The 16,947-nt window shown below is 35.8% G+C and overlaps 1 protein-coding gene across 1 annotated transcript in view; it reads left to right on the plus strand.

Annotated features, from left to right (window-relative positions):
• Positions 1-16,947, plus strand: part of ABCB11 (ATP binding cassette subfamily B member 11) — a 991,743-nt gene that overhangs the window by 470,195 nt on the left and 504,601 nt on the right. The gene's annotated exons all lie outside the window — the stretch shown is intronic.

The raw sequence follows: 16,947 nt of genomic DNA on the forward strand, positions 1-16,947 counted from the left end.
TCAGTTTATCCCAGATAGACAGGGTGTCTAGGCTAGAGGCTTCTTTCTATTGTCTGGAAACAGAGGTAATTACAGGTTTTGTTTTGTAACTTTCAGTTTCAGGCAAGCTTCTAAGAGATAAGTATTTTTAACAGAGACATGTTAAACATTTAAGTTCCTGCTAGCCTTGGAAACTTAGGCAGAGGTGAAAAGAATGATGTAATCTGAGATGATTCAGCAGTAATGTGTATTATTAACTTAAGAACTATATCAGAGAGGAAAGTCTGTGCATTTTGTATTTTGTCTTGGATCTGAAAACATTCCACTCACCAACACTTGTCTTGCTCTGTAAGTAAGTTATTTAGGTACAGTGATTCCTCTTAGAGATAGATAGAAATACAGTAAGATTAGTCTAGCTGTTTCTATATTTATGAGACTGTCCTACAATGTTGTTTTAAAATATTTCCTGTGATTCTGAACTCTATTGTCACTGTGTTGATTTAATGAGTATTGTCTTGTGCTTTTATTATTTATTATTAAATATATTTAAACCTTTTAATTGTGGCTAGTTTTGTGTAGAGATATTTAAGCTCTTAGTATACTTGCATATGTATTTGGTGATACTGTATAGGCCACTCCAGTAGCTTTGCTGTTGGTAACACTTACCATTTGGATAACAGTAACATTACACAGAAGAACTGGTCAGCCTTTGTAAGAGCCTTATGGTAGCTGATAAGGGTGTTTGGTGGCAGTGATTGCTACCTTTTAGTCTGGGCAGAAGGGGTATAGCCAGTGAATCTGTGCCAGCCTTCCTCAGGAGTGTTTGTGTGTTTGCAAATAAAACAAGTCTCAAAGTGTGTGCGTGTCAGCTACTTGGGCAGGGACATGAAGCACTGGTTGGACCGAGAGGGTGCTGGAGCTTTGGCTTGACCACTCAGCTGAGATGTTAACTGTATAGCTGTGCCAGTGGGGATTCTTACTGGGGGATCTGGAGAGAGAGAGAGAGAGAGAGAGAGAGAAGCCAGCCCCAGCCTGACTGTGATCTCTGTGTGCTCTTTAGGGAAATTGTACTTTACTGTGTGTGTACTTATCATCTTCCCAATGTGCATATCCCTCACTGGTGTTAGTGGTGAGGATTGAGGCTCCTTGAATACTGGGCCAGTGCACAGGCATCACAGAGGCACAGGCATGTTTCCATACATCCTTCAGAGAAATGCGTAGGGTTGTAGATGTGACACAAGCTGACGTGCGTGATTGCTGCCACTCTGTTGCCGATTCCATGGATCAGATGAATGACACATTGGAACAGGCAGTGGCTGTGAAGGAACATCTGTTGGGAGGGGGATGACATCCTCGTGGGAGTGGGTCAGCCACATCATCTGCTCTTAGCCAACGTGGCCATGCCCAATCATACTCCCATAATGGCAGTACTTCCACTGGGGTCTATATTAGAACATCGAATATTTAACAGTTCGAATCATTAAAGGTCGACCTTTAGTGATCGAACTGTTAAAACATTGAATGTTCAGGAAAAAAAAAAACAAATAAAAAAAAACACTGTAGGCAGGGGGGCAAGCCCCCCTGCACCCCTTACACCGCCGCTACTTAAATATACCAACTCCGAGACTGCACTACATTGAAGTAAATGGAAATATCCCCTTACAGAGATTTCCGTTTACTTGTTCGATGTTCTGCAGTTTTGCTATTTTCATGTCGACTATGTCAGATTTGACATTGTCGGCTTTCGAGAATGTAATATTGACCCTTCCACTGCTCCACCAGTGGCTGAGCTGTCCACACCCAGAAGAGGCAGACCATGGGGTCATGGTCCTGGGTAACCTTGTGAGTGGAGCTCATCCAGCAGACATCAGTCACATTCAGGTAGCAGCAGTGCATCTGACTGTAGGTGTGATTGTGCCAGTGCAACTCCTGGCAGAGCTAGTTCTTGTGGTTGGGTACATCAACAATGAACTGCCACCTCTACCATGCATGGCTCATACCTGTCTTACATAAAGATGTAGAGCTAGCAAAGAGCTTGGCTGTGTTCCTGCAGACACTCACACACCAATTTCACCTGGGAGACCAGTACAGACACACACATAACAGTTATGTGGTGCATCTGTGAAGCTTAAAGCTCATTTTGTCTCACTGGCCATTTATTACTTTATCTGAATGTCTGCCTGCTTCTCTTTCTTACTCACACATACTCACCGACCTTTTGTGTCAGCCTAGGCTTCCTGCCCCACCCATAAAGAACATGCTGTGGAAGTGATAATAACTGTATCATATCCCTGTTTTCTATTGGATTCAGAGATACATAAGTTTTTTGTCTGATGCTCAGGGTGCATAACTGACTTACTGCTTAGTATATCTGCATTTGTGATGTTGAACTAGTAATTGTACCTTAGACTTACAGTATATTGGCCTTAGAATGTTAGACAGTTGATCAGCATCAAATTTTTTGCATCAGTATTGTTAATGATCTTGTGAGGGTTGTGAAGTCTGAAACTGAAATGTCTCATTACTTTCTAAATTCTCTGTAGTGATTTTCCAGTACAAATATATGGTGCTGAACTGAGGGCATGCAGTGACCAGCAGTAGTTTTGAGAGGTATGACTTTGTGAGTCTTCGATGCCTGAGGCCTACTACTTGGTAATAGACACATATAAGTCACAAAAGTCTCTGCTGTCACATGTTAAGGGCATTTCTGTACAAATCACTCATGTTTTACTTGCTTAAATTACCAAGTAACAACATGCAAGGATATGCCAGTCATTCAAATGATTACACAATACACTCCAGGTCCAGCACTTACCTTGTAAATCCAACAGTTGCAACAGCTTAGTTCAGGGCTGACTCTGTCTGATGCTAGCAGTATACATCCAAACACCAGCAGCCAGCAAAATGCAATACTACAGCACTGAAGTCTGAAACAAAATTCAAAATTGTAATTTATTTCATATAATAGTAGTAAATACTTCCAAACCAGTTTCGGCTATCAAGCTTTCATCAGTGGGTACAGTTTCCCCTCTATTAAGAATGATGGGTATTTATACATATCCCCAACCGATGGAAAACATGGTACAGCCCAACCAAATGGTTAAAGTGCATTTTTATGTTTCAAACATAAAATTAGGTTCAAACATGGTATTTAATACATCAAAACCAATAATATTTGTATAATGGTGAAGCAAAAATTGAGCAATAAGAAAATAAAAAAATAAAAATATAAAATGAGTTTGGAGGAAGCAAATGATATCAAGTTGTGTGTATGAAGAAAAGAAAAATAATGCTCTAGAGTGCATCATATTTGTTATATTCAGTTTGGCTAGGGGACATCTTCCGTATGTCTCATACATTGCTATCTTAGTAAGGGAATTTATTAAGTGAATTTAGTGTATATTATTGGTTAATTATAACGCATGTATTCTAATATGTATATATATATATATATATATATATATATATATATATATATTTTTTTTTTTTTTTTTTGTATATCTTAATATATAATATGTGAGCATGTCATATAAGGAAACAAACGTCCTATCCAATTCTCTCGTATTTCATAACATCTAGAGTTCTAACATATACCAATGGAGTGTCCTATTTTATAAGATCTATATACAAAGGGCATGCTTCATCATATCTGTTCTGATTACACAATATATTTATACAGAAAACATCCTCTACTTAAACATAATTTGTTCACACATATACAACTACACATGACCTAATGAAGGCCTACGGAAAAAATGATTCATAACTACCACTAGCCAATAAGTTCTTGTAATACACATAACATCTTCGAGCTATTTACAAGTGATCATTAAGACCAGGGGGAAAGAGTCCCCCGAGATTGATAATCCAGTATTTCTCTTTGTGGTTTAGGATGGTGTGCCAACCTTGTTGGTTACTTCTGTCCCCTGTAATTTTGTCAATAACCATGAACATAAAGTTTGCAGTAGAGTGTTTAGTAGTGTGTCTATATAAAGCATTGGTTTCTTTTCTGTTCCTGATATCACTTTTGTGTTCAGTCATTCTTGTTCTAAGTGAGCGAGAAGTCTGGCCTATATAGAAAGCTTTACATTGGCAAGTAGCTAGATAAATGATCCAAGTGCTGCTACAATTTCCAAATACTCTGGAATTATACACTCTATTAGTGTTTGCGCTGGTAAATTCTTTCAATTTACTTACATGTGAGCATGAGCTACAATGACCACAGGGGAAGGTGCCCAAGAGTTTGTCTCCAGTCATAGTCATTTGTTGATATATAGCACCCCCACTCTCCTTGTGCTTATAATGGGAAAATATACCTCCCAATGTTTTTCCACGTCTAAATGAAAACATACATTTAGGGCCTAATAATTTTCTTAATTTATCTTTGGCCAATAGTATGTTCCAATGGCTATTCAATATGTTCCTAATAACATTGTGATTCCTTCCATATGTGGTCACAAACCTAAGAGTGGATTCTTCCATGGTAGCTGTTCGTTTTTTATATTGTAACAAGGTGTTTCTATCTTGGATAATGGACCATTCACTTGCTCTATGTATATCTGATTCTCTATATCCCCTGTCTCTAAAACTATGGTAAAGATCTATTCTGGCTTGTTCAAAGTCTTGTTCAGATGAACTAATGCGTTTAATACGCATAAATTGCGATTTTGGTATATTCCGGATGGTGTGGTTAGGATGCATACTTGATGCATGGAGCAGAGTATTACATTGTGGATATTTCCAGTATGTCTTGGTACTCAAAGTATGATCAATATTCCTGTATACTGTAACATCCAAAAAAATCAATGGTATCATGATTCCAGGTTACAGTAAACTCAATGCCCCATATGTTTTCATTCAGATATTCTACAAATTCTTGTAAGTATGTCTGATCTTCCCTCCACACGCCATCCAGCAATCATCCAGGTATCTGCGCCAGATGTCAATCTCCACCATATATAGATTATGGAGGGGATCATAGATCATGCATTCTTCAAAAAAAGGCCATAAATAAATCCGCATATATGGGAGCAAAAGATGCTCCCATGGCAGTACCTTGTAGTTGCCAAAAGCACTCCCCATGAAAATAGAAGACATTCTTGTTTAGGACATGTTCTGCCATGCATACCAATAATGTATTGAATCCAGATGGGTATAGTGCTGAATGTTCCAGCCAATACTGTAAGGCTTGCAGTCCAGCACAATGAGGTATGCTGGTATATAAGGATTTCACATCCAGTGTGCACATTATCCACCCTGGCTCCAGTTGTGTGTCCTGTATAATTTGAAGGAAGTGAGTAGTATCTCGAAGTCTGGCTCTTACTGAGGTAAGCAGGGGTTTTAAATAGTGTGTTAGAAAGGCCGAAAGAGGTTCAGTTAAAGAACCTATGCCGGACACAATCGGTCTCCCTGGAGGTTTAGTATGGGATTTATGAATCTTAGGAAGAAGGTAAAGTATTTGTTTTTGAGAATCAGTAACTGTCAGATGTTTTACATTATTCTTGGTAATAATACCTTCCTCATCTGCTTGATTTAAGAAGGTATCAATTTCCTTCTTAAATACAGTAGTAGGGTCAATAGACATATGCATATAGCATCTAGTTGTTGGCCAGTAGACTTTTACCCTCATTCAAATAATATCCCATATTCATAATTACCACTGCACCTCCCTTGTCAGCTGGCAGAATCATAATGTTGTGATTGTGCCTAAGTTCATCCAAAGCAACCCTTTCAGATGGAGAAATATTTTGTCCCACAATATAAGATTCCCTATGTGGGAAATGTAGATCTCTGAGAACTGACTGAAGAAATATAGACACATGTTTGTTCATAGGAGGTTGGAAATCCGATTTTAGAAATCTGAAATCCTCAGATCTTTGAGAGGTTTTATCTGTAAAGAATAACTTTAAGTTAAGGTTACGACAAAAGGATAGTACATCATTAACTGTATTATATTCATCAGAAAAGAAACCAGGTATAAAACCAAGGCCTTTATTAAGAAGTTGTTCTTGTTCACTTGTAAGTCTTACATCCGATAAATTCAACACATTTTGATAATTGTGATCAGTTATTTCAACAGTGTTTGTATCAACCCTTCTACAGAGTTCGTTCTGGTGCCCATGCTTGTGTTTGCGGCCTCCCCGCCAACTTTTCCTATGTCTAAAGCGTGAGAAGCATTAGACTTCTTGCGGCTAGGTGACTCACAATACCTGCTACTATCATTGTCCGTATAGGAGGATTCCTCCCCTGAGGTGCTAATAACAGATCTATCATTGGTCTTGAGACTAGATCTGGGTCTCTTCCTAGGCCTGTTGTTTGCTATCCCCTGATTGGTGTCCGTGAATCTAACTGATCTGGATGTTTCAAATGGACGACCCCTTTGATAATCAGTGATGTCCCTATTAAATTTACGAATTTTCCTTTCTTTTGTTTGTTTCTCATAAGTGGCCAATTCTTTCGAAAGTTTAGTTACTAAAGTTGCATACATGGGTAGGGACTTATATTGTTTACATTCCTCACAATAGGTTTTCACCTCAGTTAGGTTAATATATACCATTATTTCATAGTATGAAGCAAGTATCTTCACAAACTTCATAGAAGCCTGCTGTAACGCTAGGTTCCATTCTTTGGTTAGTCTGTCCTCTGACCTGCCAACTACAGGTTGCAAGCGAATTCTCAGGCCTCTTGGGGTTATTTCTCTGTTAATGTATGCTCGGAATAATCTTAATTGCCAGATATTTGCTCTTAAATTTTTTAGACCTTTACTTAGTTTGTTAAAAGCCATATCACAACCATTAGAGAGATCTATTATGGAGCCATTCTGATTACTGCCTGGTATGCTATCTATTCCAAAGATTCCAATGTCATCCCGATCGGCACATAATCCATGAAGAATGTTCTCTAGATCCATATCTATTGGTGTAAAGAACAGAGATTGGTTACGAATTTAAAATACTTCAAGTGGAAAGGTCGTAATTGAAATACTATAAGAATTGGCCCTTAATGAACATCCAAATCACTTAATCTGTATTGAAAGTGCTGTTAATAGGTCAACCATGAAATCAAAGGAGCATACTTGTGTTACTTAAAAATACAATAAAGTCTTAATCTAAAAAAACAAATTTCAAACGGCTACAGGTACACTGAGGTGCCAAAAACTGCAACACTAAGAATAGAATGAGGCACCAAAGTTACACACTGTAACTATCCACAGTAACTTTATTTAGAAAAGAACAGTAGGTGAACGCTTTCACAACTCAGTGTTGCTTCATCAGACAATGTTAATGCAGACCATGCTTGATTAAATACTTAAGCAATCAGTGTGGTTTCAACTATTTAAAGCAATACAGTCAAATAATTTAACAATTAAAAGTATTAGTACAAGCTTATGCAAACTATGTATTTAAAACCAACCTTAAAGTACATGTCTCTCTATAAAAACCATCATTATTGACCATAATATATGTAAAAGTATAAAAAATATATATAATATAAAAATGTCTTATATAAAATCTTAAATATATATATAAGTAAATACAAAAGCTTGATGAACCATAGTACCACATTAAAACCTAGAAATTAATGTTTAAGGCATCTTGCTTTAAGGCAAGGGACTAGTGGAGTACAGCCATTCAAGCCCGGATATCTATCTGCATTCAGCTTGATAATCCATTTCTGTTCTAACTCTTCCGTATAATTTTCTATGTCCCCACCTCTATTTGTCCTTAATACTTGTTGTAAAACCAAAAATTTGAAGCAGTGAGTACTGTTTGTATTTAAAATATGATTTGCTAGGGCATTAGATTGTTTCAAATTTCGTATATCCCTTGCATGTTCTAATATTCTATCTTTAAAAGTTCTGTTTGTTTTTCCTACGTAATAGGCATGACATGCTTGACAAAAACTAAAATAAATAACATCTGTACTCTTACAATCATAGTATTTCTTAGTATATAACCTAAATTGTTTCATCGGATGAATATACTCATTTTTAATATAAATGTACTGACAGGCTGCACAATTCCTGCATGGAAAAGTGCCTTGTCTGTTGGAGAGATTTTTTCTATGGGGTTGGTGTTCTTTATTACAAAGATGTTGCTTCAATGACACGTTGTTCTTAAAACTAAAACTTGGTGTGTCACCGATCATAGGGACAAGGTCTGGTATTTCCTGTAGTAAGTGCCAGTTCTTCTTAATGATATCTGTATACTTATTGATATCACTTGCAAATCGAAAAACTACTCTAAACTTATTCCTATCAATGTCTCTATTGCCAGACGTTCTCATATCAGTTTGAGAGCTCATGTAAGGCTTACATCTTGTTGATCTAACTTTCCATGCCTCTGTTATCACATTCGTGATTTCTGAACTTGAGTAGCCTCTTTGCTCAAATTCACTGTGTAATTGTCCTTTGAGAACATTTCTAGAAATGTGTCTCGGGTGCATGCTAGATTTATGAAGACAGGCATTGGTCCTGGTAGGTTTGTAGTAGATACTAGTTTTCAGCTGTTTTAAATTAGTTTTAGTTACACTTACATCTAGAAAGTCTAGAAAGTCAATGGAGGTGTCAGAAGAAGTAAAAGAAAATTTCAAAAAATCTGTTGTACTATGTAAATAATCTACAAAATTACTGATATTGGAACCATGTCCTCTCCATAAAATGAAAACATCATCCACGAAACGTACATACCAAAGGATACAATCATAATAGGGATTCAAGATCGATAAAACATACTCTTCTTCCCATCTTACTAATGATAGATTGGCGTAGCTGTTGGCACATGACGTGCCCATTGCTACGCCATTCATCTGTAGACAGAACTCATCTTGAAAAGTAACAACATTATTTTCAAGTATAATCTCTAATAGGCTACAGACTAACAAAATCTTATTTGGTATAAGCTTCCTATCTGTGTTAAGGAACTCTCTTACTTTATCAATTCCCCATGCATTCGGAATGCTCGTAAAAAGGGATTCAATATCCATAGTAAGGAATACAAGTGCTTCATCATCATTAATAGTTTCCATTCTATCATGTAGACGCTGTAAAAACATGTTTGTATCTCTAAGAATAGTATGACAGCTGTTTATGAACTCATGTAAGATACCCTCTACATAAATCGACAAGGGCTCAGTGCACCAACCTGCTCCTGATACAATGGGATGCATAGGAGGGGCAGTGATGTGTTTATGGATTTTGGGTAGGCCATATATTCTAGGAATTAAAGGTTTCTGTACCAAAAAATAATTAAACAAGGGTTCATCAATTAATCCTGTAATCAATAGATCAAATACTAAAACAGACACCTTGTCAATAATGGCAGTTACAGCTGCTTTAGTTAATATCTGGTAGATACGGTCATCTAATAACAAGGCATTCATCTGACTAATATACAGATCTTTATCCATTAAAACAATTTTACCACCTTTGTCAGCCTGCTTTATAACAAGGGAATTCAGATTCTGTAGTTCATTCAAAGCCCTGTATTCTGGTGCAGTGAGGTTATAGAAGGTGCAACCATTAAAATCAGTGGTATGCATTTCTTTAAAAGCATGCTCACAAATGTCCACAAATCTTTGTATACCTGGAGGAGTAGGAGGTATATAGGTACTAGGTTTTTTATATACATTAATGTTTACATCATTATTGTTAGGAAAAATACACTTTAAACTTAAATTTCTACCTAGTAATTTTAGATCTGTTATCATTTCTGTTAAATCTGCCTTTCTGGCAGGGATAAAGGATAGACCTTTGTTCAATAAGTCACACTGTTCATTGGTTAGTGGAAAGGAGGAAAGGTTCACAATAAGGTTATTCACATTCTCCTTTTTTTCGAAAAATGCACAGTTCTGTCCACATGGTATTCCCTTGTTGTGTTCACCATGGTTGGGTTGCTTTTGACCCGACCTCTGAATGGAAGAGCTGTCTTCAGAGTAAACTCTCCCACTTTCGGATTGTCTAAAAAAATGCTAGTATCTTTAGCGTTAACTTGTACACTGTTTATAGGACTCTTACCTGCGTTGTTAGCGTTTCTTTGCTCTTCGTTCTGCTGTTTCTTCTCTGCATTTGATGTAGATGTGTCTCCATGGACAGCTGGAACAAGCGATGCAATCTTGGGGGCAGAAGTACTAGTGCTAACACTTTCCTTTATATGTGTAGCTGTAGCTGCCATATTTGCATTCAAATTATTAGCGCAAAAACCGGAAGTGGAAGGCTGTGTTCCAATGTTTAGTGTCCTACTACTCTCTGCATTCGTAGTGGCAGGATTCTGAATGGTGGTTCAATTTATAGAGTCCCTTGGCCATGAGAATACATTATTATTTTTAAAGTCGAGTTTGTCTCTTAATCTAATCCAAACACCAATCTGCAAATAGCAACACCATAAGATGACCTGTAATAGGAGAACTCCAAATACGCTTTTCAGTATACCATTCCAATTATATAATTAGTCCAATAAGATCTAAGTTGGTATATCAAAATCTTGTTATTCCCTTATAGGACTAGATTGGTGAATACCCGTTTGTAAGGACCAAAATCATGAGCTATATTATTGAACGTCACTGTTCTATCAGTTAGAAACGAATTTCCAATACTTAGAAAATTTGTGTTAATATCTAAGCCCTATATTTGAACATAACTTCTTAACAACTTCGATGTATAATCCAGTTATGAGTGCAGCTTAAGAATTAAACATCTTTGTGAAATATTGTTTCAATCCCATAATGGGAATCGAAAACTGTTATTCCAAGGGACTATACACAATAGTGAGAGAAACTACAGATCCCTCTATCTACATACAGTTACAAAAAGTTTGATTCATTCAATAGGGTCCAGTAGAAGTATCAAATTCTAAATTTCCTCATATGAGACAAAACATTTTCTATATGAAAATATATATTAAACACAAACTGTAAATATTTTGTTCAGATCAATATTCTCTCAGAAGTAGAGACATCTCAATAACTTGAATAGTCACTCTCTAGTCCTTGGTTCTAGGCATATTAGTTTTCAACTCAATTGTAGAAAGTTATATGGCACCTAACTATAGATCCAAACCCCTTGGTAAAATATAGTTCAAATGTAATATTTTCTAATTGGTAATCATATAACTATCTTTTAGAAGGCTTATAAAAAGTCCTATTTCTAACAGTGTAATATTGTTACTTTCTGATAGAGTGTCCAATATGATAATCTGATCGTAAAATGACTTGTATATATAGGGGAAGCAAATAGTCTATGTTCACGTCCCTCAAGATCTCTCACAGGGCTGTCAATTTATTCTATATGTAACAAAAAATGACCTATAATTATTTACCATCGACTTCAGAACCAACATACTGTACAAGATCATTCATATAATGTATCATTGTCATGTATAGTGTAAAACATCTGCTTTTTGGTTATTTTCCTATAGGGCACTAACTAGGACATATAATATCTAATATATCCTATAATTTCCTCTTGTATAGTGTTTAGTCTAGATATAAAGTATATTTCTGACTAGATATCACTAAAACCACAAACATTTGTCCACTGTTCCTAATAGAAATAATTCTGAATGTTCACCCAATAATCCTATACGTTGTGTATAGGAAAAAACACAGACATCACCTATACAAATTTCTAAGGTAATCGTTAGTGTAGTATAAGCCGGAATCTTGCACAATTGTATCAATATGTTCACTATGTAATACAAATGATGGTCTGTTGTTGTTTCCCTTAACTTTCACAATCCCCATCTACATTAGCCATCCATACAGTATCTGTCATTCATGTACAAATGAAAATATAACATTTCCAATCATTTTTCACAATGCATATGACTTATACAAGTATAACAAAAATACCTGCCCATATATATTTTTATACACAAAACTTAACACTACTGATGAATCTATACATTTATAGTGTTATATATTGAATATATATATTGTTTCAAAAGTCACTGAAAGTTCACCATTCCTTATAGCTTGGGTATATGAAAAATGATTCAAAACCGACAATATTACACTGTTAGAAATAGGACTTTTTATAAGCCTTTAGAAGCCTTTTTATAAGCTTTCTAAAATATAGTTATATGATTACCAATTAGAAAATATTACATTTGAACTATATTTTACAAAGGGGTTTGGATCTATAGTTAGGTGCCATATAACTTTCTACACTTGGGTTGAAAACTAATATGCCTAGAACTAAGGACTAGATAGTGACTATTCAGGTTATTGAGATGTCTCTACTTCTGAGAGAATATTGATCTGAACAAAATATTTACAGTTTGTGTTTAATATGTATTTTCATATAGAAACTTTTTGTCTCATATGAGGAAATTTAGAATTTGATACTTCTATTGGACCCTATTGAATGAATCAAACTTTTTGTAACTGTATATAGATAGAGGGATCTGTAGTTTCTCTCACTATTGTGTATAGTCCCTTGGAATAACAGTTTTGGATTCCCATTATGGGATTGAAACAATATTTCACATAGATGTTTAATTCTTAAGCTGCACTCATAACTGGATTATACATCGAAGTTGTTAAGAAGTTATGTTCAAATATAGGGCTTAGATATTAACACAAATTTTCTAAGTATTGGAAATTTGTTTCTAACTGATAGAACAGTGGTGTTCAATAATATAGCTCATGATTTTGGTCCTTACAAACGGGTATTCACCAATCTAGTCCTATAAGGGAATAACAAGATTTTGATATACCAACTTAGATCTTATTGGACTAATTATATAATTGGAATGGTATACTGAAAAGCATATTTGGAGTCCTCCTAATACAGGTCATCTTATGGTGTTGCTATTTGCAGATCGGTGTCTGGATTAGATTGAGACTTTATTGTATTTTTAAGTAACACAAGTACGCTCCTTTGATTTCATGGCTGACTATTAACAGCACTTTCAATACAGATTAAGTGATTTGGATGTTCATTAAGGGCCAATTATTACAGTATTTCAATTACGACCTTTCCACTTGAAGTATTTTAAATTTGTAACTATTCTCTGTTCTTTACACCAATAGATATGGATCTGGAGAACATTCTTCATGGATTATGTGCCGATCGGGATGACATTGGAATCTTTGGAATAGATAGCGTACCAGGCAGTAATCAGAATGGCTCCATAATAGATCTCTCTAATGGTTGTGATATGGCTTTTAACAAACTAAGTAAAGGTCTAAAAAATTTAAGAGCAAATATCTGGCATTTAAGATTATTCTGAGCATACATTAACAGAGAAATAACCCCAAGAGGCCTGAGAATTCGCTTGCAACCTGTAGTTGGCAGGTCAGAGGACAGACTAACCAAAGAATGGAACCTAGCGTTACAGCAGGCTTCTATGATGTTTGTGAAGATACTTGCTTCATACTATGAAAGAATGGTATATATTAACCTAACTGAGGTGAAAACCTATTGTGAGGAATGTAAACAATATGAGTCCCTACCCATGTATGCAACTTTAGTAACTAAACTTTCGAAAGAATTGGCCACTTATGAGAAACAAACAAAAGAAAGGAAAATTCATAAATTTAATAGGGACATCACTGATTATCAAAGGGGTCGTCCATTTGAAACATCTAGATCAGTTAGATTCATGGACACCAATCGGGGGATAGCAAACAACAGGCCTAGGAAGAGACCCAGATCTAGTCTCAAGACCAATGATAGATCTGTTATTAGCACCTCAGGGGAGGAATCCTCCTATACAGACAATGATAGTAGCAGGTATTGTGAGTCACCTAGCCGCAAGAAGTCTAATGCTTCTCACCCTTTAGACATAGGAAAAGGTGGCGGGGAGGCCGCAAACACAAGCATGGGCACCAGAACGAACTCTGTAGAAGGGTTGATACAAACACTGTTGAAATAACTGATCACAATTATCAAAATGTGTTGAATTTATCGGATGTAAGACTTACAAGTGAACAAGAACAACTTCTTAATAAAGGCCTTGGTTTTATACCTGGTTTCTTTTCTGATGAATATAATACAGTTAATGATGTACTATCCTTTTGTCGTAACCTTAACTTAAAGTTATTCTTTACAGATAAAACCTCTCAAAGATCTGAGGATTTCAGATTTCTAAAATCGGATTTCCAACCTCCTATGAACAAACATGTGTCTATATTTCTTCAGTCAGTTCTCAGAGATCTACATTTCCCACATAGGGAATCTTATATTGTGGGACAAAACATTTCTCCATCTGAAAGGGTTGCTTTGGATGAACTTAGGCACAATCACAACATTATGATTCTGCCAGCTGACAAGGGAGGTGCAGTGGTAATTATGAATATGGGATACTATTTGAATGAGGGTAAAAGTCAACTGGCCAACACTAGATGCTATATGCATATGTATATTGACCCTACTACTGTATTTAAGAAGGAAATTGATACCTTCTTATATCAAGCAGAAGAGGAAGGTATTATTACCAAGAATAGCGTAAAACATCTGACAGTTACTGATCCTCAAAAACAAATACTTTACCTTCTTCCTAAGATTCATAAATCCCTTACTAAACCTCCAGGGAGACCGATTGTGTCTGGCATAGGTTTTTTAACTGAACCTCTTTCGGCCTTTCTAACACACTATTTAAAACCCCTGCTTACCTCAGTAAGAGCCAGACTTCGGGATACTACTCACTTCCTTCAAATTATACAGGACACACAACTGGAGCCAGGGTGGTTAATGTGCACACTGGACGTGAAATCCTTATATACCAGCATACCTCATTGGGCTGGACTGCAAGCCTTACAGTATTGGCTGGAACATTCAACACTATACCCACCTGGATTCAATACATTATTGGTATGCATGGCATAACATGTCCTAAACAAGAATGTCTTCTATTTTCATGGGGAGTGCTTTTGGCAACTACAAAGTACTGCCATGGGAGCATCTTTTGCTCCCATATATGCGGATTTATTTATGGCCTTTTTTGAAGAATGCATGATCTATGATCCCCTCCATAATCTATATATGGTGGAGATTGACAGATACCTGGATGATTGCTGGATGGTGTGGAGGGCAGATCAGACATTCTTACAAGAATTTATAGAATATATGAATGAAAATATATGGGGCGTTGAGTTTACTGTAACCTGGAATCATGATACCATTGATTTTTTGGATGTTACAGTATACAGGAATATTGATCATACTTTGAGTACCAAGACGTACTGGAAATATCCACAATATAATACTCTGCTCCACGCATCAAGTATGCATCCTAACCACACCATCCGGAATATACCAAAATCACAATTTATGCATATTAAACGCATTAGTTCATCTGAACAAGACTTTAACAAGCCAGAATAGATTTTACCATAGATTTAGAGACGGGGATATAGAGAATCAGATATACATAGAGCAAGTGAATGGTCCATTATCCAAGATAGAAACACCTTGTTACAATATAAAAAATGAACAACTACCATGGAAGAATCCACTCTTAGGTTTGTGACCACATATGGAAGGAATCACAATGTTATTAGGAACATATTGAATAGTCATTGGAACATACTATTGGCCAATGATGAATTAAGAAAAGTATTAGGCCCTAAATGTATGTTTTCATTTAGACATGGAAAAACATTGGGAGGTATATTTTCCCATTATAAGCACAAGGATAGTGGGGGTGCTATATATCAACAAATGACTATGACTGGAGACAAACTCTTGGGCTCCTTCCCCTGTGGTCATTGTAGCTCATGCTCACATGTAAGTAAATTGAAAGAATTTACCAGTGCAAACACTAATAGGGTGTATAATTCCAGAGTATTTGGAAATTGTAGCAGCACTTGGATCATATATCTAGCTACTTGCCAAAGTAAAGCTTTCTATATAGGCCAGACTTCTCACTCTCTTAAAACAAGAATGACTGAACACCAAAGTGATATCAGGAACAGAAAAGAAACCAATGCTTTATATAGACACACTACTAAACACTCTACTGCAAACTTTATGTTCATGGTTATTGACAAAATTACAGGGGACAGAAGTAACCAACAAGGTTGGCACACCATCCTAAACCACAAAGAGAAATACTGGATTATCAATCTCGGGGGACTCTTTCCCCCTGGTCTTAATGATCACTTGTAAATAGCACGAAGATGTTATGTGTATTACAAGAACTTATTGGCTAGTGGTAGTTATGAATCATTTTTTCCGTAGGTCTTCATTAGGTCATGTCTAGTTGTATATGTGTGAACATATTATGTTTAAGTAGAGGATGTCTTCTGTATAAATATATTATGTAATCAGATAGAATAGATATGATGAAGCATGCCCTTTGTATATAGATCTTATAAAATAGGACAGTCCATTGGTATATGTTAGAACTCTAGATTTTATGAAATACTAGAGAATTGGATAGTACGTTTGTTTCCTTATATGACATGCTCACATATTATATATTAAGATATACAAAAAAAAAATATATATATATATATATATACATATTAGAATACATGTGTTATAATTAACCAATAATATACACCAAATTCACTTAATAAATTCCCTTACTAAGATAGCAATGTATGAGACATACGGAAGATGTCCCCTAGCCAAACTGAATATAACAAATATGATGCACTCTAGAGCATTATTTTTCTTTTCTTCATACACACAACTTGATATCATTTGCTTCCTCCAAACTCATTTTATATTTTTATTTTTTTATTTTCTTATTGCTCAATTTTTGCTTCACCATTATACAAATATTATTGGTTTTGATGTATTAAATACCATGTTTGAACCTAATTTTATGTTTGAAACATAAAAATGCACTTTCACCATTTGGTTGGGCTGTACCATGTTTTCCATTGGTTGGGGATATGTATAAATACCCATCATTCTTAATAGAGGGGAAACTGTACCCACTGATGAAGGCTTGATAGCCGAAACTTGTTTGGAAGTATTTACTACTATTATATGAAATAAATTGCAATTTTGAATCTTAT

This window comes from Protopterus annectens, chromosome 6.part1 (genome assembly GCF_019279795.1).
Source record: "Protopterus annectens isolate FY-2018-M chromosome 6.part1, PAN1.0, whole genome shotgun sequence".
In the NCBI taxonomy this organism is placed as follows: Eukaryota; Metazoa; Chordata; order Ceratodontiformes; family Protopteridae; genus Protopterus; species Protopterus annectens.